At 43.7% G+C, this 22,295-nt stretch overlaps 1 pseudogene; it reads right to left on the bottom strand.

Moving 5' to 3' along the window:
* LOC123357970 overlaps positions 1-22,231 on the bottom strand; it is a 36,621-nt pseudogene extending 14,390 nt beyond the window's left edge.
* Between the last annotated feature and the right edge of the window lie 64 nt (positions 22,232-22,295).

Raw genomic sequence — 22,295 nt, forward strand, 5'->3', positions numbered from 1 at the left:
GAAATAATTTTGATTTTAATGGAACATGTAGAAAATTGCCAAATTGTTCTGAGTTTTGCTCCATTCCTCATCTATTTCACAAGGAAAGGGGCAAAACTGAAGACGACAGACAGACAGCTAGAGAGATTTGGGTTGAGATGTTAAAATAAATACCCCGAAATTGCAACATTTAAATGCCTAAATAAAACCCAAAGGAGCTTTCAGATTTTAACAATCAAAAAGTGTTAGTCTAATAGGTAAAGAATATGTCTTAATACAGGGTCCCTGGATAAATCTTAATATAAGTTCCTTTTTGACAAGGTTGGAAATCTCACAGCAAGAACACTCACAGGTTGTATCTTGGAGGGTCACTGGAGACAGTTTAAGTGGTGGAATCAACAAAAAGGGAAAGCATGGCAAAGCACTTGTGAGAAACTAGTTTTACCGTAGCGAGTCGTTTGAGCAGCTGGATGGCAAGGCGTGGCAGTGCTGGGTCGTGTTTGTGGTAGATATATTTGGCCAAGACAGCAATCAGATTGTTCCCATGAGCACCTGGTGAGAACACAATTAAATCACAGGTGAGAAGCTGGAATAATCTCCTATGAGGGCTCTTCAAGACAGACTATTCAGCAACTATTTAGTAGGCAGTCATGCTACTCTATACTAGAGTGGAAAGGGAGTGAGAGGGAATGAATTCAGCTTTCCAAGAGGACAATGGATGGGTCTGGCCGTAGGTACTACTGGCAGCTGCTTTACCATACCGTTCAGCACTGTCTCATGTTAGAAAGCAGTAAACAAAACAAGTGAAAATAACAGTAGGTGGCTATTTGAAAGCAGTCCTGGTGAGCCAACAATGAGAATATAGTTCAAAGCTTCCACACTGCTCCCAGAGCTGCAAAGAACCAGAAGCACCAGTGCCACCAAGAGCCTAGTAGGTGAAGAGCAAGACAAAAACAATTCTGCTACCCTCCCAAAAGTGGGCCCAGCGTCACATACCCAGCGTCACTGCATAAGAGGATTCCGTAACGGTTCTAATGCAAGGGGAAAACTTGTCAACATAGTCCACATTACAGGGAATTTACTAAATGTCCATTGGCTAATCCCTTGAAGAAGGAGAATGCCCTCTGGTGCCCTCCCATCACTAGTATGCTGGATGAGAACTGCACTGTTCAGAGGAGTCAGACCTCAATCCAATGTTAGCAAGTTACACATTATCTGTGTTCGAGGAACAGACACTACTGCCTGGGCTGGCCAACAAAGAGGTACATACCATGCTGAGTAAGTGCCTGTTTCCAGTGGGGATACCACGCTAGAAGGGGATTTCAACCGGATGACGTTATTGGTGACCGAGAATGCCAGCTTTACTGTCTGGATCAGCAGCTGGCCCTGGCCCAGTGACTCATCGCTGTGTTGCCAAACAGAAACCAAAAGGAACGCATTAAAATCAACTCAAATGATGCTCATTAGCTGTACAGTATTCAAATAGCAAATTCAGTATTCTGTGGTCCTATCAAGCAAGAGCAAAGGTTGTAAGAGAACTCTATTCACTCTCACTTATCATGCAAGTATAGCAATATAATGCAAAATACTACTACATAACTAATCCTGAGTTTATAATAGTAGCACAAGGTTCTGAGAGTGTTTCTATTCTAAACCCTTGTCTTTGGGGTGCGTAACTGTTCTGTGATTTTCCTTCTTCCCTAGGTTGGAGTTAAATTGGCTCATAAGTTTTTAAGTTCAAAGAGTGCAAAAAGCAGTTTTCAGACAGATCCAATAACCCAAAAAAACGTAATTTTTTTTTAAAACTCTTGTATTGTCCATTATTGCCAAGGAGTAGGAGGAGGGAGATTAAAACCAACAAAAATTAAGCTAAAAACTTAATTACCAGACAAAAAAAAGTTGTTGAAATACAGTTAAGTTTGAGACATAATTCATTTAAATATTAGAAAGCAAAGACATCTGAAGTTAAGATTCCTCCACCCATGGTAACTCTTTCCCCATATCTTGCTCACCCTCCCATGAGAGTTTCACCTGCTTCTACACGGAACATAAACCCACCCTTTAGAGTACATATACTGTTTAATGAACACCATATGGGAAATACTTTCTTTTGGCAATGTACCATGGGTCATAGATCTCGCTGCAGGTGGTGTAACTGTTTAGAGGCATCTCTCTTTTCAGTGTGTTGGGTGGTCTACAGTCAGATAGTAGATCAGAAGGTGGTGTGTACGTGGAAAAAGACATAAGATACTGTAGTCTATTCTTTAATGGGGAGAGGTCTCACTCCCATGTGTTAGCTATTTAGGGTTTCATAGGCTAGTACAACAGTTTTAGTGGGAGTGAGTGATCTGTACTGGAGGAAAGGGATTGAAGAATGGGAAGGTGAATGGTAAAAATACCTGTCCAACTTCCACCTAGGCTACAGGTGGAAGTTGGACAGGTATCTGGGGCCGAGTTCAAGCTAGTGCAGAGAATTTAACTTTGAATTGTCTTACTTTTGAATGCATAATTATTTTCTCCTATGATGGCTTTTTAAAAGCAGAAACCTCCACTGGCTGTTAGCACATCTTATCCTGGTTAGTGCAGAATGAGAAGTCTCTTGCAAATGTTGCACTCATGAAGGATCTAAACTCTGCTGTCTATATCAGTGGATGTTAGAGGATCCACATTGCCTTCGGTTTCACAGTAGATGTTCAAATCAGCAAAGGGTTGTTTTTACCATTAGTCTCACTTATAAGGAGTCCAAACCAGTCAGACAAAGAAAAAACTGGTTCTGAATTGTATTAACCTTTTTAACCCTTATTAAAGTTTAGGGACAATTTTTTAGCGATTAATGCCACAACCTCCCAACAGATCTCCTCCCCCTAACAAGTCCAGGCTCCTCCTTCCCTTTTGTTCTGGAACAAAACAGAGGTGGAAGGGGTGAGCCTTAAGGCCTCCTAACCCCTTTTCAATCACAACACATCTTTAGGGGCGGACAGGCGTGTTAAGATGGGAATGGGAATGGTCATGGCAAGGAAATAGGAAGATGAGGCAAGGCAAATTGCTATACCTGGGGCAGAGGGTCACTCAGTGTCTCAGAATAAAACTGGAAGTAGGGTCACACAGTTTTGGGTGGTGGATAGATGGGGCCTCAGTATGAAGACCAATATTTCCCCTTAATTGGACAGCTGCTTTAGGAGCTGCTTAGTTTGGGACAAAGAGGGGACAAAAGTCCCCTGCTGTAAGCAGAACCCAACTCCTCAGCTGTCTGTGGTGATTACTTGAGATCTCCCTCAGGCAACAGGCAGAGTTTATAACCTCTTCAAATTCCTAACTAGTTCCTCTTATGAAACTCTGCAGATACATATCACGTTACCTACAACTGCCACAAAGTTGGTCACAGAAATGCTCTTATACTTAAAGCCTTAAAATCTGACCCTTCGTAATTGCAAGCTTTTCCACTTCAGCTTGTTACTAACAGTCCTGTGTGTCAATTCTAACTGAGAATTAGCATGTAAAACAAGTGTGAAGTTTTCAGACCAAGCCATTTTTCAGTTATGAAAAGATAAAACAAGTTGTAACAATTTTGAGTCCCCTTCTTTATTTCTTCAGACTCCCATAACTAAGAAACTAACCTCAAAACTTTGCAAAAAGATTCTACTATGCACAGAGACTATGGAGAAGAAATTTCAGGCAGAAAGGAAAATTTACAGAAAGCTACATAGAGGAGAGCCAAGTTCAAGATCAGACTTATAATGTCAGCTGTTACAATCTGAACTATAGAGTTATTACTGTGTTTAGATAATTCCATGAAAACAAGGAGGCAATTCAGAATTGAAACTGATGCTTTATCCTTATCCCATCCCACCATGCCAACGTCATGTATGTTTCCAAATTATGGGTGATCTTACGTATTACAAAGGCTATAATACAGAGGGACAAGAGGATGAAATAAAGCTAGTCTTCACCATAAGTCAGACACAGCATATTATCTGAACATAAAGGGTTTTTTGGAAGGGTGGGGTGGTTCTGGCTTGCATAATATTACACTTACTTCCACAAATCTGCAATGCGTGCAATTCCCTTGAAATTCTCCAGTGAGTGAGTATAACTGTTGGACCAAACAAGTAAAATAAATCTAAAATTTCTAAGATCATGCTACTTCATTTTTATAGACGCATGTCACAGGAAGCATGGAAAGGGGAAACACAGAGGCAAGGCCAGGACAATTCAAGGACTAATGTATAAAAGCAAGAGTATTTAAAAGATTAAAGTGTCCTTGGCACAGATGGGTAAACAAGGCCCTGGAGCACACATAGTATCATAACTGCTGATGCATGCTACCTTTGATACAGATGTAAGGTAACTGTGTGTAAGCTCAAAAGCTTGTTTCTCTAACCAACAGAAGTTGGTCCAATAAAAGCTTACTTCACCCACCTTGTCCCCCTAATATCCTGAGACCAACACAACTACAACAACACTGCATATAAATAAGTGATGGTCATTTTAAGGAGAAGAAAGGGAGAACACTATTGTTAAGGAACTATTTTTGAGTAAAACAAACTTGGCTAGGGAACAACAGCCAAGCTGTATAAACAGGGTGATGAGACAGCATCCAATAGCTACTGTAAAATAACCAAATATAGCAGTGTCATGGGTCTCTATGACAGATCAAAGAGTTGAGAACCCCTGACCTCTGTATACCACCGGTGGTCTGCGAAGCAGTTGCTAGTGATCCGTAGAGAGACAGCAAGCCACACAGTACTGGCTCTCTTCCTTGCTTCCTGACTGTGCAGAGGAAAGGAGGACTACATGGTAAAGCAGTATGTGCAGGTGGAGGGAGGAGCAGAACAGATAGGAGGGTAGATGAAATGAAGAGCCAAAGTAAGTAGCTTGATTAACTTTCTTCACAAAGGGCAACCCACATTAAAGGCAGCTAAAATGCTTAGATACTTTCCTAATGTTACTTTTCCACAGAAGCAACTGCTACATTCATGAGAGATTTTATGCTATCATGAATGGGAGAGGATGGGTCCACATGGTCACAATTGAAAGGGCGGGTGTACTCCGTGCACACGCACACATACACATACTTAAGGTCCAGACTAAGAAGTCTGAAAGCTTCTACTACAGATTATCTGTACTCCAGTCATGTGGCATCAGTCTGTGAAAAATCTCTAATTCAATATTGCTATTTGTTTTCACTGTATTCTAGGTTCCCTCTTTCCCCAACAGATTTGTTAAAGTATCTGAAGAGTTAACGCTCCCGAGCCAGAAAGGCTGGGTGGTCCACTGAGCACACTATTAAGGGCCAGAGAGAGTTTTTTAAAGCACAGAAGGACCTTTAGTTACACACTAATAAATAAAGGGATTTAACCATTGTTGAAGTGTTCAAAAGTAACTGTCCTGATAACTGGTTGGAGAGGAGGTTTAAGTTGTGAAGCAGCCCCCAGTACTGCCTTCAGGAATCCACCTTTAAGAAACCGATTAATCAAGAAACCACAAGGACTTTCTAACACTGCAACTCAAGCTTTGTAATGGTTTACTCATGCTAAAGGATTGTACTGGACTCAAGGCATGATTTAGAGGCATGAAAATTGGAACTTTTGCTATAATTTTCCTGCCTTTTACTTCATTTGGTACTTTTATATGCTGAATCTAGTGAGCTCTTTATAATAGCATTACTACAAGCAAGTGTGAAACAATCAAGCATACCCACATCTCATTTCCTTAGTGCAATACTCAGTTAGGCTAAGCAAAATCAGAAATGAAAAGCAACTGCAGGAATTAGGGAATGTATATGAAGAGAATAAGCACAGTGACAGAAAGCTGTGAATAAGCGGCAGGTTTTGGTTATTTTTTCAGAATTATGATCAGAGACAGTTGCCCCGACTGGCAACTACATTGACTCCCAGCAACATGTAACCCAGTTAAACCACATTTCAAGTATGATTTGTTGCTGCTTTTTCCATGCCGCAAGAGTGGAACACGTAACTCACCTACAGGACTGTGAGGCCATTACCATATCAATGGTGTCCACACCGATGCCCATGATGTTAATGACAGCCTGTCCTGCTTCCGTGTTGGCCAGGCTGAAGATGCACAAGGACTGCAGGCTTGGAGCATTGCTGCAAGACAAGGACACAGACACTGGAAAGCAAGCAATCACAGGAAAGGTCCTCTGCCTGATCTGATACACTCAACATGTATCAGTGCCATCATCAACCCAGACACTACAGGGATGAGCACATTAGAAATACGTAAGATAGAAAGGTCCTACTGATCCACCATGCAAGTTAAGTAACTTCTTTCAATTTCTATACCACCCCCTCACTTCATCTCTCCCTCATTCCCCAATATGTTAGGTGCAAACCCCCAAAGTGGGCACACCAACCACAGAGAAGTGGATGGCAGTCTGGAATGTACACATCTGCAGCAGTATAAAATTAAGTCTGTCCACTGGCTTCCTTCCCCTCATCAGCAGCTTTGCATAACCATCTGGGTTTGCCCTCTCTCCCACCCCTTTCTGCATTTCCCTGGGCTCAACGTAAGCAAGGTGGACCAAGGCTACAAAGCAGCAAACTATACTGTTGCCAAGTTAGTATTTCACATTCCAAGTTGTGAACAAAAGAACAGTGACTGAGGTCTTCTGCACTGTAAATGGGACTGTTGCATATAGAGTGATATATGAAATTCACTTTCCCCTTACCTGCTGTGAGGATCCATTTCAGGGCAGAGATTGAGAATAGCATGGATGAGCTGCAGGATTAGGCACCCTGAAAAGCAGGAAGAATGAATTCAGTCTTCAGAGAGAGCAGTTGTTGAGTTCAGAAGCAATAGGTACCGTTACATTATAAAGTATAAATCCAAGTGCTCACTGAGCCATTTATAATGAAAGGGGGGGGTGAGGGGGGACAACAGAGAAAGACACATTCTCTCTAGACAGAGTTCAACTTTGCTCCCCTTGAGGAGCTATTCTTACCAATTCGTTCTCTCACTCCATGGGAGTTATAGCGCCATTTGTGGTAGTTTGGTAACATTTCCTTCAGCACAAACACAATGCAGGGCATCAGCCCTTGGCTCTGGGTGCTGCCAAGTTGTCCCTAGAAAAAGCAGCAACATTACAGTTTCGATCCTAGTTCAAAGGTGTGACATCTTTGGTTGGAAGACATTTAATCCTCACACTCCAAAGACAGAAATAGGGGCCAGAACAGTTCTACCAACAGTGCTGCGTAATGCAGCATGGGGACAGAGGTTTATGAGCAATTTCTATTCTCTTGCACTCAAAGCAAGTGAAGATCAGATGTGTTATGGAGGTAAATACACTTGGATCTCTAGAAGAGAAAAAGCAGCAGACAAAAGAGCTTTCCTTTCCTGCTTACCCAGAGCAATGTTAATGGGACTCTGAAGAGACTGAGCACTCCCACCACCCTGATCAGGGAGTGAGTGCAATTTGCAACTTGAAGATGATTGTTGGAAAGACCAAATCATGGGAAAAGCAAGGGTCCCAGCACAAAAGGTGGGTATGTTGTCAAATGGATACCAGAGGTGGCCCCACCCAAGGGAACCTCATACATTCAGTACACACCTTTACCTCATCTTCACTCTCACCAGCTAGTAGTAACCTATTGCTGCCTGAAAATGTACAAGCACTGCAGAAACACTTACACGGACAAGAGTTGTGACCAAGTGTAGGAAGGAGATGGTGACACCATACTCGCCCTGAGGCTGTTCCACGCTCATCAACAGGTTTCCATAGCCCCCAGCATTCATTCCCTCAGCACTGTGGAAGGAGCGAGAGCATGCATTGTATGTACAATAGGAACCAAGCAGATGGAGAAGGAGGATCACATTAACTAATACACATGGGGGAATGATCCTGAGTAGAGAAAAGGTGACTCACCGAGCTCAGGACAAATCACCCTTGCACTTAAGAAGTATTTTACTTCTCCTTAAGAGCAGTATCTTGTATTTTATAAGCCTGATTAATCTTGCTTCTGCTGCAAAGCTAAGCATGTTTATGATCAGAGGGTATGTCTAAATGTAGTATTTTCTCCTTATATTTTCTATAAGGAGCTCAAACACTTTACAGTCGTATGTGATTCAGTGGAACTGAATTTAGAATAAGGATTTTGCCAGTCTATTATGTAAGAATGGAACATTAGGTGCCTGGATTTTAGAAAGTCTAGAATCCACACTAGTGAAACACTTACACCTCATATGGCATATTATCAAGGGAAGCAAAGGCACAAGAGAAAACTGAATTACCTAATCATGTGACTCATACTGGAAACTGGATTGGCAACAAATGGTAAGAACCCTGTGTGGTGAAGATCAGTCCAGACCTAGAAGAGGAGAGAGCAGTATAAATATACCCCCTTATATATATATATATATATATATTATATATATATATATATATATACACACACACACACACACACACTATTCCATTTCAGGAAAATCAGAAGGTATCCTCTCACCTTAGCTGGCATGCGGGCAGCCAATACAGTCAAACAATTGACACAAGAAGCAATAACATCCACTGGGGGAGAGATCACACTTGTTAACCTAGGAAAAACCCAGAGTATTATATATAAAATCTTCAGAACGTAAGCCAGGTCTATACAGTTTTTATACTGGTATAGAGAGATTGTGATTTCTCTGCTGAAATAGTTAACTCTGTACAACCCATAGTGTGGACACAGTTATATAGGTGACTTACACTGGTAAAGCGTATTCCCCTTCCTTCAGGGATAGCTATACCAGGTGCATTTATACAGATATAATTGCATTCACATTAGGGAGAGCTGTACTGTTATATCATTATACACTTCTACCCTGATAGAACGCGACCTGATAGAACACAAATTCGGATATAACACGGTAAAGCAGTGGGGAGCCCCGGGCCCTTTAAATCACCGCCAGGGAAGCCGGTCCAGTCTGTCACAGCGTGCCGGTATGCCGTACTGGACCATACCCGATATAACGCAGTCTCACCTATAAGGCGGTGAGATTTTTTGGCTCCCGAGGACCGCATTATATCGGGGTAGAGGTGTAGTTAAAGCAATACAACAGTTGTGTGTAGGCAAGGTGGTCTAGTGGTCTACGCACAGAACATGAAGGCAGGAACTCCAGAATTCTAATCCCAGCTCTGAGGCAGACTTCCTAAATAGCCTTTGGTAAAATTTATGGTTGACCATTTTCCCCATTTCTAGCAACTTCCGGGGTGCCTTAACTGTCACTGCTAGTCAGCTACTTACCTCTGTAACAGCATGTAGATCCGTGATGTGATTGGCAGAAGACAATCTGCTATCGACACATCAGTGCTGATGACCTTGTGAACCAGGTCAATGACTGGCTTGACCCTCTGGCAGTGCTGAATCACATCTGGATAAAGAAAACTAGTATTACAGTCTGGAGAGATGCATAAGCAGCATTACTCTCTCTCTCCACTCCTTGGATGATCTACTACAATCTCTACAAGAGAGGTCCTAACCTTCAGTAAGTTACTTCTCAGATTATTCCACATCTCTAATGAAGGGAACATCTACTTTCCAGGGTGCAATACAGAAATTGATTAAACTGGGACCATGTCCCTCAAATGACCAAACACAGAAATGTGAGGGTGGGTGGGATATTTTAAAAGGCTCCTGCTCATTATTTTCTCTTATCTTAAATTTTGCCCAGCTCCCTATAAGTGCTTACCACCTCCTGATCTCTTTTATGGAGACAGCATAATACAAAAAACAAAACCTTTCCACCTCCTGCTGTATTTGACTCTCTCCTACTTTCTTTCTCTCCTTTCTTCCTCCTCACTCCTCTTCTAGTATTTGTTCTTTCCCCTTGTCACAATCCCCAATGTGGTGCTCGACTCAGCCACAATGCGCTTCTGTAACAGCGGCAGACTGTTCCAAAGGAAGTGGAGAATGTGCCTAGGACCTGTCCCAATCCCACTGAAATTACTCTTGATTTTTTTCCTCTTATGTTAATGTTACTAATACATCACACTCCTCTCTCCCCGACAACATCCACCCCAATTCCCCTCTTGCCTCACCTGCTGTCGATACAACATGGAGCAGCATCTCAATTTCACAAGTGAACAATGTCCAGCTGCTGTAGGAATATTCCCATCGTACTAAGTATGCCCGGTCATCCAGCATCACCTGGCCCACTGTTCCCTGAGGTATTCGTAGGTTTGTCTGGCCCAGTCCTAATGGAGGGGGAGGGAAAGGTGAAACAAAAACAAAGTCAGAAGCTTCAGAATGTGATCAGAATCCAGTCTTCACAATTAAAACCTGTAAGCAATTTGGTTCATAAAAAACTAGCTCTGACAGTGTTCCAAGGGTGAAGGACCCCTCCAGAATTCCTTACCCAGGGGATAGAGAAGTTTTGGCACCTGCCTTCTCCAAAGGGTGCCATCTTCATGCGAGATCACATCAGGAGGCTTGTGTTTGTACAACTCAATGTAGAAGGACATTTTATCCAGGAAACTGTACACCTGCAAATGGAAAGAGCTACAGTTTACAGCCAGAGAACTAGAGCTTTCTAAGGAACTATTAAGCCAGGCCATTTCTAGGGATAGGTAAAGTTACTTGAAATGCATAGTCTGCTTCCAACATGCCAACTCCTACTGAAGCAGAAATACCACCATCCTGTCCCCATGGAATTGCCCAAATAACGCCTCTCTGAACTAGTGAATCAAGAAGACAGGAACTAATTATGAGTAAAGCACTAAAAGTTAGCATCCTGACACAAGGCAATTGTCACAAGCTATGAGTAGTGCTTCAGCTCTGGGTTCCGGCAAAGTGGCTCCCATAAAGTTGCAATGAAATCTGTGCTTCCCCCATTTATCATTTGATGTCTAAATTACTTGGAACTCGTCTACTGATTGCACATCATAAAACAGCAACTGAGTTATACTCAGAACTTTGTTTTTTGTGCTAGCCTCCCTGAACATCATATTAATCATTAGAGCAGGAAGTAGTTCCAAAGCATAAAATACGTTTGAGGCCCAAGCAACATTACTCTACAGTGCCACACGGGAGACCAGGTTCAGTTCCTATTATCTTGATCCCTAGGATTGTCCGTGCTATGAAGGCAGTAAGTTCAGTACTAGAGAGAGCGTGTGCCCTATATCATGCAAAAGCAACTCTTCTGGCAGGCTCAGAAGGAAGTCCTGTCTAGACCACTTGGCCAAAAGGTTGATGGTTGTTACCCAAGGCATCAAGGATGGGATGTGTGTACAAAGCAAGGGGAGAGGGTCTAACACAATGTTCCTTTTCTGTCCAGATATAAACTGTCTTCCAGATTTCAGGCCAGGTTCCATACCTTTTTTGCAGTAGATTTATCCGATACAAGGGCTTTGAGCAGCTGCAGAAGAGGAGAGAGAAGATGTGGGAACATCCCACACACACTGTCCAGGATAATACCCAGACCTGCAGTTGGCTCCTGGCCGTGGAGACACAAAAGAAAAACTGTTACTAAACAAAAAATGATCAACATGATTCTTCTGCTGGGGGAGGGGTCAATGCAGCAAGGCAACTTTAGTGAGGAATGTGCTTAGGGCTCCTCCTGCTGGAACATTCGTGTTGCATCTACAAATCCTAACATCCAAAGGTTTTGAGAAAAAACAACACTCAACTATTTGTATCATTCATTGACCCTTAGAGGAAAGTTAAACTTCTCAAATTAACAAAGTAAATGTCATTCCCAGTCAATCTGATCAGAGCCAGGTGGTGATGAGAGATGCCTGGGTTCCACTATTTCCTGCTTTGTGTTGTTAAATGTTAAGCAAATGGCGCCATTCAAAAGACCACTAATTTCATCTCTATGGAACAGACACCTACTATTAATCATGAACAAAAGCATCACTCCAGCCCTTAGTTTTGCTGTGATAGACAACCAGTGTTAATGCCCCTCGGTGAGAGAGTTTTCCTGGTATAATGTAGAAAGGTGAAATGGAAATGGATGAGCAAATCTGTAATGAAGCATGATTAGAGGTTTTATGCAAGGGAAGGTGACTGAATCTCTGACACCACTACATCTCAGCCATTTCTGTGACAAGAGCAATATCAGCACAGTGTTATTCTAGCATTTAATTCTAATATAGCTGGTTGCAATTGGAAGCAAAATGTTCACCCTCACAATCCCAGCCATGGTTTAAGTTACCATGTAAATTACTACTTGTTTCAGTATCAACAGTGCAGCCACAGACTGTACCTTAACACGATGTGGGGAGGGGCTAAAGGCAAACCATATAAGAGACGCAAATGGAAACTAGCTCTGCAAGCCCTGCTAGAAACTACAACCAGGGGAATGTGACATTGCACCCCATGATGCTTTGTGGAGGTATGCTTGTGAATGTAGATATGACATAACTGGAGTGTGTTTTGTGCTGCATATGCCATGTAACATATCTCTGCAAAGGTTATGATCTACTGAATATATTCATCCTATTTATATGCATGTATCATTTTTGTATTCAAAGTTATGAATATTGGCTGTGTACTTGTTTGATTTTAAGTAGCCTTAGTAAGGCATTTGGGCAGCTTCTTTAGAAAGGAATTTGCAAGTTGAGGCTCCAATCCACACAAGAAGTCTACCTAAGCAGGGCCGGCTTTAGGAAGTGCGGGGCCCAATTCGAATAGTTTTGACGGGGCCCCGGCAGGGATGACTAAAAAAAAAAAAAAAAAAAAACACAAAAAAAAACCCCTTTCATTTCTTCCATGTATTATTTACTTTCCATGACTATATACATAATAACAAAATTATATATTACATACATTACATCATATATTATAAATATCAATATTTATCGTACACCTCACCTATGTTTTTAAAACTTTATCTTCCTCGCTTTTTGTCTGACAAAATCTTTCAGTAAATTGCCTAACTCTAAGCTCTTCATTACTTCGCATTCAATTGACATGATTGCCAAATTGTTTAATCGGTCTTCCTGCATTGTTGATCGCAGATATGTTTTAATTAGATTTAGCTTCGAGAAACTCCTCTCTCCTGAGGCTACAGTTACTGGAATAGTCAGGAAGATTCGAATTGCTATAAATAAATTTGGGAATCCTGTTGATCGGTTATTATATGTAAGAAATTGAAGGATTTTTAGGGGGTTTGTACAATCAGATGAAATAATTGGCTTTAATGCTTCCAGTTCTTCACAAAGCATGTAGCCATTTATGTCAACTGATTTTACAGTTGAAACTTGTTCGTTTTCCTGCACTAGTTTCACATCTGTCAATGCAAGTTCCAGATCTGCAGCAGCTTTTCGTATGGTGTCCTTGGGAAGATTTTTGAATTTGCATAAAAATCCAAATAAACTCTCATGCTTTTGTAACTGTTCAAACCTTGGTTCAAGTGACTGTAAAGCTTTGTCTAACACTTGATTGAAGCACTGCACTCTGTAAGCTTCTTTTGGATCAGAAAAAGGCTCGTCTGCAGACTCGTACTCAAACTGTTTTTTTCGTTTGTGCAAACGTTTAGTCTGGAATACTGGAGTCACATCTAGATCTTTGGCAAGTTCATTGGCACCAGTTAACACTTCTTGAAAACCCTTCTCTCTGTACATTTTTAACCAGTTACAAAGCTTTTCAAATGAAGAAATTCCTGCAGAAATATCCATTGTATCACTCTGCAGCTCTTTGCTCACAAAATTCACTTGAAAAAGTAAATCATGCCAGAAAACTAGCGAAACCAAAAATTTATAATCCCTTATTTGAAAAGCCAGCGATTTAGCTTCATGTTTTGCTTGAGAATCATCAGTTGTTTCTTCTACCTCTACAAGTGCATCATAAAACTCCCCTGCTTGGTACCGCAGAGCTTTGACACTTTGCATTCTACATTCCCATCGTGTTTCGCAAAGAGGCTTTACCGAAAGGCCAGTAACATGTTTTCTAAAAATAGTCCATCTTTTAGTAGATGCAGAAAAAAGGGCATAAATACACTGCAAGGCTCCAAAGAAACTCATCGCATCTGGACATGTTTTGGCCATGTCTCCCAAAATGAGATTATAGTTGTGACATGCACATGGTGTAAAAAAAGCTCTTGGGTTTGTTTTCAAAAGTCGTGCTTGTACACCTGATATGTTTCCCTTCATATTTGCACCGTTGTCATAGCCTTGCCCACGGATATTTGCAACGTCCAATCCCAGGTCTTTGAGTTCACTTAAAAGGATATTGTACAAATATTCACCTGTGCTGCTTTCTACTACTATGAACTTAATGAAATGTTCATATACTCCTGCTGGAATACTTGGTGATACACCATCAGCCACATATCTAATTGTCAATGACATTTGTTCTTGGTGACTAATGTCAGAAGTGCAGTCGAGTATAATAGTAAAATATTTAGCAGCCTTAATTCGAGCTATTATTTCACGTTTAACAGCATTCCCTACAATGCTAATAAGTTCATTTTGAATGTTTTTTCCTAAATAATGGTCATGTATTTCTTCGTTCTTGATTCTTCGTAAATGTTCCTGTATCACTGGGTCAAACTTTCCCAGTAATTCAATAACTCCAAGAAAATTTCCATTGTGTGATGTTCCCAGCCGTTCATCAGACCCACGAAATGATAAGTTTCGTTCTGCTAGCAACTGAACGACAGCAACTAGTCTCTCAAAAACTTGATACCAGAGTTTTGCTTCTTTGTCAATAAGTTTTTGTTGTATTGAGTCAATGGTTTTTTCAGCAGATAACCTTTGCTGAAGGTCGCAGCAACTAAGCATAGCTTGTAAATGTCCTTTTGAGTTTTCGTGCTCGGACAATCTTGTATGAATATTAGACCAGTCATTAAAACCATTAGATGCTAATGAACTTGTCACATTATTGCACAAAATCTTACAGTAATAACAAAAGATCTTGTCAGCTGACACTGAGTATATCACCCATGGACGAGGTACAATTTCACCATTTGAAAGTTTCCTTTTGCAGTGAAACTTTGAAAAGTGTTTCCCAATCTTATTTTTAGGGAAATCTTCTACAATAATTTTAGGCGGCCCTTGTTTTACTAAATACTCCCTGATACGCTGGCTAATGTATTCTGGCCAAGTTGCAGGATCATCAGATATTTCCATCTGGTCAGCAGAGTTGAAGTTGCCTTTCTGCTCTGGATCTAAAACACTCACATCTTTATTATCAGAAAAGCATTCTTGACCCTCAGTACCTTCAGCATCAGTTACAGCCCTTTTTGTAGTCTTCTCTTCACCGTGACTGGCTTGAGTGTCTTCTTCAGACTGATTTGGCTCTTCAAATTCTTTGTCACTGCTGTCGTTCTCTGTCTGTGTTGTATGTTCTACTGGAGAATTTTCAACCATATCTGCGTCTTCACTGAGCTCTTCTGGCTCAACAGTAGAATCAGGTCTGCTAAAATACTTGCTTAAAGCATCCTTTTGCTTCTGTCTTTCAACTGCCTTTGCCTTGTATATGGCTCTTTTCTTACTTCCACTTGGGTACTTTCTACCAATATCTCTTGATCTCTTGCCCATATTGATAGAAGTCACCACATTCTAAAGGAATATTAATTATAGATTTTCACTTTCATATTAGGAAAATAATTTGTTTTGATAGTTGTACAACTGATTTTATTCAATAATGTCTATTTTATGCCCCCTGCTTCCCCCCAGCACCGCCCGACCCCGTGGAAACACTGCCCCCCCCCCAGCGCCGCCCACCCCGCAGAAACAAACCCTCCTTCCTCAGCGCCACCCCGTTGAAACAGCTATGGGCCAAAGAGGAAGGTTTGGAGAGGGGGGGAGAAACGGCACACATAGGCAAAAAGAAGTATTCCATTCTATGCATCTGAAGAAGTGGGCAGTAGCCCATGAAAGCTTATGTTGAAATAAATGTGTTAGTCTCCAAGGTGCCACAATTACTCCTGTTCTTTTTGCGGATACAGACTAACATGGCTGCTACTCTGAAACCTGGCACACACAGGGTGACCAGATCACAGCAGTAAAATAGGACTCGCCCCCTCCCCGCTCAGCCCCACCATCACACCCCTCCTCACCCCACTGACTTGCTGCGTCCCTCCTAGTCAGTCCCCCACCCACCACTCGCCACCTTTCACTTTCTCCCTCCCCTGCCAGAAACCCCCATGCCTGCCCCTAGAACCCCTGCTGGCTCAGTGCTCGCCTCTTTGCCCACCTGCCGCTTGCCCCCCTGCTTGCCCCCAACTTGCCACCGCACCCCCCCCCGAGTATAAAGCCTCATTCAAAGACCATGGGGTCACTATATTACTGCACACAGCAGTCAATCAATGCAGTTGTAGATAAATCTCTGCATTATGCATTTTTGTATAACTTTTACATGACTTTGTATTGAACCTTAGTAATATGTTATAGCAGGCCCCTAAGGTAGCATAAAGGTAAAAGAAAAATGTCTTTTTGCTAGAAGTAGAATAAGATCTTCCCTCCACTTTGTAATCAATTGCCCCATTGACTGAATGAGGTGTGAATGAGGAAGGTGTGGAAGGCAGCACCTCCAGACAGCTGCAAATCTTGGAGAGGGGCTGGGAGCCAGACCAAGGAGCTTTGCCCAGAGCTGAGTGGGACAGAGTTTGGGTGCTGGGTGCAGGCTCCGGGTGTGACGAAGTGGGACTGGTCTTACTGGGGGTTGGGTACAGATCCTAAGTTTCTAGCAGCAAAAGGCCATGCAACCAAATGCCTGAGGTTCTGTCGCCTAGCAACAGATGGCCGGGCCCCTCCCTGCAAAGGTGCATCTAAAGGTGCTGGAGACAAAGGAGTCAGGTGACCTCCTGGCCCGGGAAAGAAGCGGAGGAGAGAGGAGGGGTTGGAGGGGGTTAGGCAGACGGGAGTTGGCTGGGGATAGAGGGGAAGCAGGGAGAAAGGGCTCTGATCCCCGAGGGGGGGGGCTGTAAGGCCCCAAAATGGACCTAACCGGGGGGATCCGGTTATCTGTGCCTGCAAGACCTGTGTTGGACTGTGTTCCTGTCGTCTAAATAAACCTTCTGCTTTACTGGCTGGCTGAGAGTCCTGGTGAATCGGCAGGGAGTTTGGGGGTGCAGGGCCTAACTCCCCCACACTTCGTGACACCGGGCTGGGGCATGGGGTGGGGTGCAGGAAGGGTGGAGGGGTGCAGGCTCTGGGAGGGAGTGCGGAGGGGTGGGTGTAGGCTTTGGGACAGAGTTTGGGGGCTGGAGGGTGGTGTTGGGGGGAAGGGACTGCCATGTGGCTTCCTTCCTCCCCTGTTGCCCCTCACCATAGCCTCAGTGGGGGATGGAGCTGCCCCTTGCCCAGTGTTTGCAGGAGTGGTGACTGGGGGGAAACCCAGTCAAACTCTGGTTTTACTCTTTCGCTGATGGGTCACTTAAACCCCTTACAAACTCCTTCCTGCCTCTCTCACTCCCCTTTTCTACTGGGCTTGTTTGGTCTTTTCAGTGGAGCCAGATGAAAACCACAAACCCCAGTGAGAGCAACAGGCTGGAAGACTAGACTGAACCCACCACCCAGCCTAGTCCATCCCAGAGCCCAGGACTGAGGGCAAATGTCCCCCCACCCCCAGGCCACCTGCTTCCACTCCTGGCCTCTCCCAGCGCTGCCAATGATTCTGTGTGGCTGCATCGGGTGGGATTTCAAGCGGACCCCTCAACCCCCCGCTAAATTCACCCCTGTTTTGTGACCACTCTGCACCAAGAGCACCTACCTTCCCTGCCCTAAAGCTGCTGGATGGCTAGAAAGCTGAGCTGGGCATTTGATTGATCTAGAATATTATCATACCCCCCCCAAACCTTAATATCCACAAAGCTTTGGGGGGGGGGCTATTCCCCCCCAAGCCGGTCTATTTCATTGTTGCAGGGCAAATGAAGGAGCCATGGTTTAATGGAAATATTCAGCCCCTACAGCGGTCTTGCAGCAGGGAAAGCAGAGTTGATGGGAAGGGAACAGTTTTGGATAGGAGCCCCTGTCCTCCTCCTTTGCAAATAATTTGGAGAGGGGAATTTGATCACTCAGTGCCTCAGTTTCCCCTCTTGCGGGGGGGGGGGAGATAAAAGTCTCAGCCTGCCCTGTTGCAGACCTTTCGCATTCTCCCCTCTTGATGTATTTGATTTCCCCCTCCAAACCTCCCTCTCTCTCACCTGGAGTTCACAGCACTAAGTACCGGCTCGAGGCTTTTCCCCTGGGTTACAGGATCCCAAGACTTTAGTTTTAAAACAGACACAGGCAGTCACAAACTCACCCTCAGACACCAACACCACGAAAACAACCCAATATTACAAACCCTGGGGGAATCACAGGGTCAAACACTCACCGTTGGAAGCCCCAACTGCTCAGGTTAGTGAGGTCCACTGCAGAGATTCCTGTCTGCCACAGACCAGAAGCTCCCTTGGCGTCTCCTCCAGGTGAGTGCTGGGGGTGGGGGAGGGGGAGGGGGAGAGGAAGGAAGGCACATGTGCCTTCTCTCCCCCCGCCCCCCGACCTGTCCTGCAAGTGCAGCCAGGGCTGCCTCTGCCGGCCAGCGTCTCTCAGCGTCTCTCGTTGCCTAGCAACAGCTGCTGCTTCCGGGAGACGCAGAGTTTGCTTCCGGGAGAGACGCTGCCGGTGCGTGGGGGCCCCTTCAGGCGCGGGGCCCAATTCGGGGGAATCGGGCAAATCGGCCTAAGGCCGGCCCTGTACCTAAGGACATTCAAGGTAGCATGTGAACAATGGCTGCTACCTTTAAGTTCTGAGTCATGCATGGACATGTACTTGCCCATGTGACTCCAAAACTCCATCTTGTAGCTGGGATTCTACACAGGGGGAGGGAGGGGTGTCCACCCACAAGAGAAAGTCTATTTAACCCCCTGGGAGACCCCTCCATTTGGTCTTCAGCTGGCTCAAGAGATATCCTTTGGCGGTGGAGAGGCTATCTGAAAGAACCTGGAACAAAGGACAGTAACCACGGGGGTGTAAGTGATTGCTGGACCCAGATTAGAAGGAGACTAGTCTGTAAAAGAAGCTTACTGGAACATCTCTGAGGATGAGATTTCATCTGTAATCACTTTCTTACTGTATTAGGCATAGTCTTGCATGTTTTATTTTATTTTGCTTGGTAATTCACTTTGTTGTCTTATCACCTGGAACCACTTAAATCCTACCTTTTGAATTAAATAAAATCACTTTTTACTTATTAATTAATTCAGAGTATGTATTAATACCTGGGGGTGGCAAACAGCTGTGCATCTCTCTCTATCAGTGGTATAGAGGGTGAACAATTTATGAGTTTATCCTGTATAAGCTTTAGACAGGGTAAAACGGATTTATTTGGGGTTTGGACTCCATTGGGAACTGGGCATCTGGGTGTTGGAGACAGGAACACTTCTTAAGCTGTTTTCAGCTAAACCTGCAGCTTTTGGGGGACATGGTTCAGACTGGGGTCTGGGTTTGTAGCAGGCTAGCGGGTCTGGCTCAAACCAGGCAGGGCACTGAACCCCCAAGCTGGCAGGAAAAGTGGGCTCAGGGGTAGTCTCAGCACACCAGGTGGCAGTCCCAAAGGGGGTTTTTGTGATCCAACCCATCACAGGGAATATGAACACCCCATTTCTTTCTTAAAAGAGCATATTTCAACAAGGTATGACAGCAAGCAGGAAAGGCCAAAGAAGTCCCAAAGTACTCACCGTCCTCCAGAAGAGCTGTGGAATGCTGGAAGCTGCTAGAACTTCACAGGCTGCATCAATGATGTCCTTCAAAGGAAAGGGCGTTGGGGAGAAATTAAAATTACTTTAGGATAGTTTCCTTCCAAATCAAGTCTTGTCACCTCCCTTGGAATCCAGGGTTCAATACAGTAACATTTGTGACGCTGGTAGACCAAGTGCTAGCTCATGCCAAACTCCCAGGCCAATTCACTTGTGTATTAGTGCAGATTAACATGATTGTTAATTGTTTAAGAATGTATTTGGTGTTTACACTTCATGAAAACTCTGGGATGTTACATGTATTGTTTTCACTTATCTGTATCCCATTATAATGTAATAGCAAACATTTAGATTGTAATTACTCCTGTAATTAAATAACCCATCAAATGAGAAAGCCTTGTGTAATGCAAATGAAGAACTGTAGCAGGAAAGTACTAATTTGTGTGCATTTGAAGGCAAGTGGTCATTGTGTGTGATGATCAGAGATCAAAGACTCTAAATGCACTTGTCTCTCTCTCCCACAGTTAAAGAAAGAGCCCACTGTCAGCTTATTTTCTGTGCGAAGAAGCTATAAGTATGGATTCGGGGAAAAAGCCAGGATCTCTGGACTGTCTGGACTATGACAGGGAATGGTACCTGATGCAAAGCAGAGATCCAAAGACAATCTGGGTACCCTGAAAAGACTTTTGGGAAACTAGCAGTTTATTACATCTCTACCACCATTTGGAATTACAGACTGTGGCTCACCTAAACATATATTTTACCTGCTTTAACCTCTCAATAATGCATTTCCTTTTCTTAGCTAATAAACATATAGTTAGTTTACTACAGAATTAGCTACCAGCATTGTCTTTGGTGTGAGAACTAGAATGCAACTTGACCTGAGTGAGTGACTGGTCTCTTGGGACTGGGAGTAACTTGGATATTTGTGATTTTTTACATAAGTGACCATATATCACTAGGTCCAGTTTGTCTGGGTGGCAAAATACAATGGAGTCACAGACAATCTAAGACTGTTATAGTGATCCAAGAGTTCACATTTGTTACTGAGCTGGTGCAATTTAATTACAAAATATACCACCATTTTGGTGTCTCTTCCCTGCTTTGACATTCAGCCCTGAGGTAGGCACTCATGGTTGTGAGCCACTCCGAACAGTGTGGCAATAGTCATTCCCTAAATTGGAACTGCACACCCTAAGCTAAATAAGAGGAAATACACAAGCCCATTTTAACCCGAATATACACCAACTCTCTCTAAAACCACACTCACTGCCAATGAACTGACTGGCATGGGATATGGTAAATCTGCTATGGAAGTAATAGAGTATACTGTCCTCCACACCCTAGGAGCTCAGTGCCATTATGATATATCTTATTCCCATTGCTTTCCAATCAATACTCCAGCATTTGCTCGGAAACCATTGGCCCATCAAAATGTAAGAAATACTACTCTGTAGCTTTAATTAGTACCCAGCAGAGATGTTGACAGTTTTCAGAGTTGGAAGAACCATAAAGTTTGTGTTACGCATTTGGAGTAAAACACAGTTGGCCCCACTTTCAGAACTAGAGGCATACAATGGTCCTGGATGACCTCATCCTATCTGATCCTCGGCGGGGGGGAGGATGTGCCTAGGGAAAATTCTTAACTCTTAGGCTACCCTGCCCCTAGTCTCTCAGCTGTGTCCTGAGCTGAAGTGTAAGAGCTAAGGAGCAGCCCTCCTCCCTTGCTCTGTCTGACTGCAGAATAATCTGCACTCAGATGGATCAGGTCTCCCTTATTAGAGGATGTTGGTTTGGCCACTCTCTCCATGCTCTGTACTCCTAGGACAGGCTCCGAGGAAAACCTATTGCATAGCCCAAAGAAGGCTTCCTCAGGCTCCAGCTAGGCTTCTGAGAACATCAATTGGAGTTTTCTGCTGAAACAGCTGAGCTGTCCCGCTTTGTGTGGGAGGGAGTAGGGAGGCAAGGTAGCACTGCATTCAGCCTTTCCCAGTCTCCTCAGCCCTGTGCCACTCATTGCCCATGATGGTGCTGGGGGGGATCTAGTGCCTAGCTGAGGTGTTTTAATGCATGACTGCCTACACCACGTGGCCGGCCAGCCTCACACCTGCTTGGAGCTGTCTTATACTCTAGAGAAGTGCAGGGTACTAACTGGATAACTTCCCAAGTGCAGCCAGTTGGGCTCCTGAAAGCCTTGAGCAAATGGCAGATTCTATCTGGTAAAGGGCAGTGGTACACTTTGATAGTGTATGTTGGGTGAGAAGCTCTGACCTCTTCTACTAAGAGCAGCATGAATCTGAGAGATTTATCACTGCCTCTGCTGAGCAAGTAGCTGTTTCTAGCTGGACAGACCTTGGAGAATGAGCATATAAATCCATGAATGCCTGCTTAGAATAACACTTCCACGGGGTTAAAGAGGTGGAGATCCCACTACCTAATGGTGCTTGTGGAAACATCAGGCAGAAGATGTGCATGTGTGCTCCACAAGGCTAAACAAATGTCCTAGGCTCTGTACTGATGTATATGTGCTAGAGGTGGGATTTCCATCTACTGCCTTTTGATAGAAGCCTTTTGAAGAGCATTTACTCACTTCCCGTGTTGCTTTGTCTGTAGGAAGTCCATGCATGGACTCTTGCCCAGCCCCCATTGTCTTCTATGGCTGCTGGGGTTGTTTTTTCCAAGTGTGGGGT

The sequence above is a fragment of the Mauremys mutica genome, unplaced genomic scaffold (genome assembly GCF_020497125.1).
Source record: "Mauremys mutica isolate MM-2020 ecotype Southern unplaced genomic scaffold, ASM2049712v1 001268F_np12_obj, whole genome shotgun sequence".
Lineage (NCBI taxonomy): Eukaryota > Metazoa > Chordata > Testudines > Geoemydidae > Mauremys > Mauremys mutica.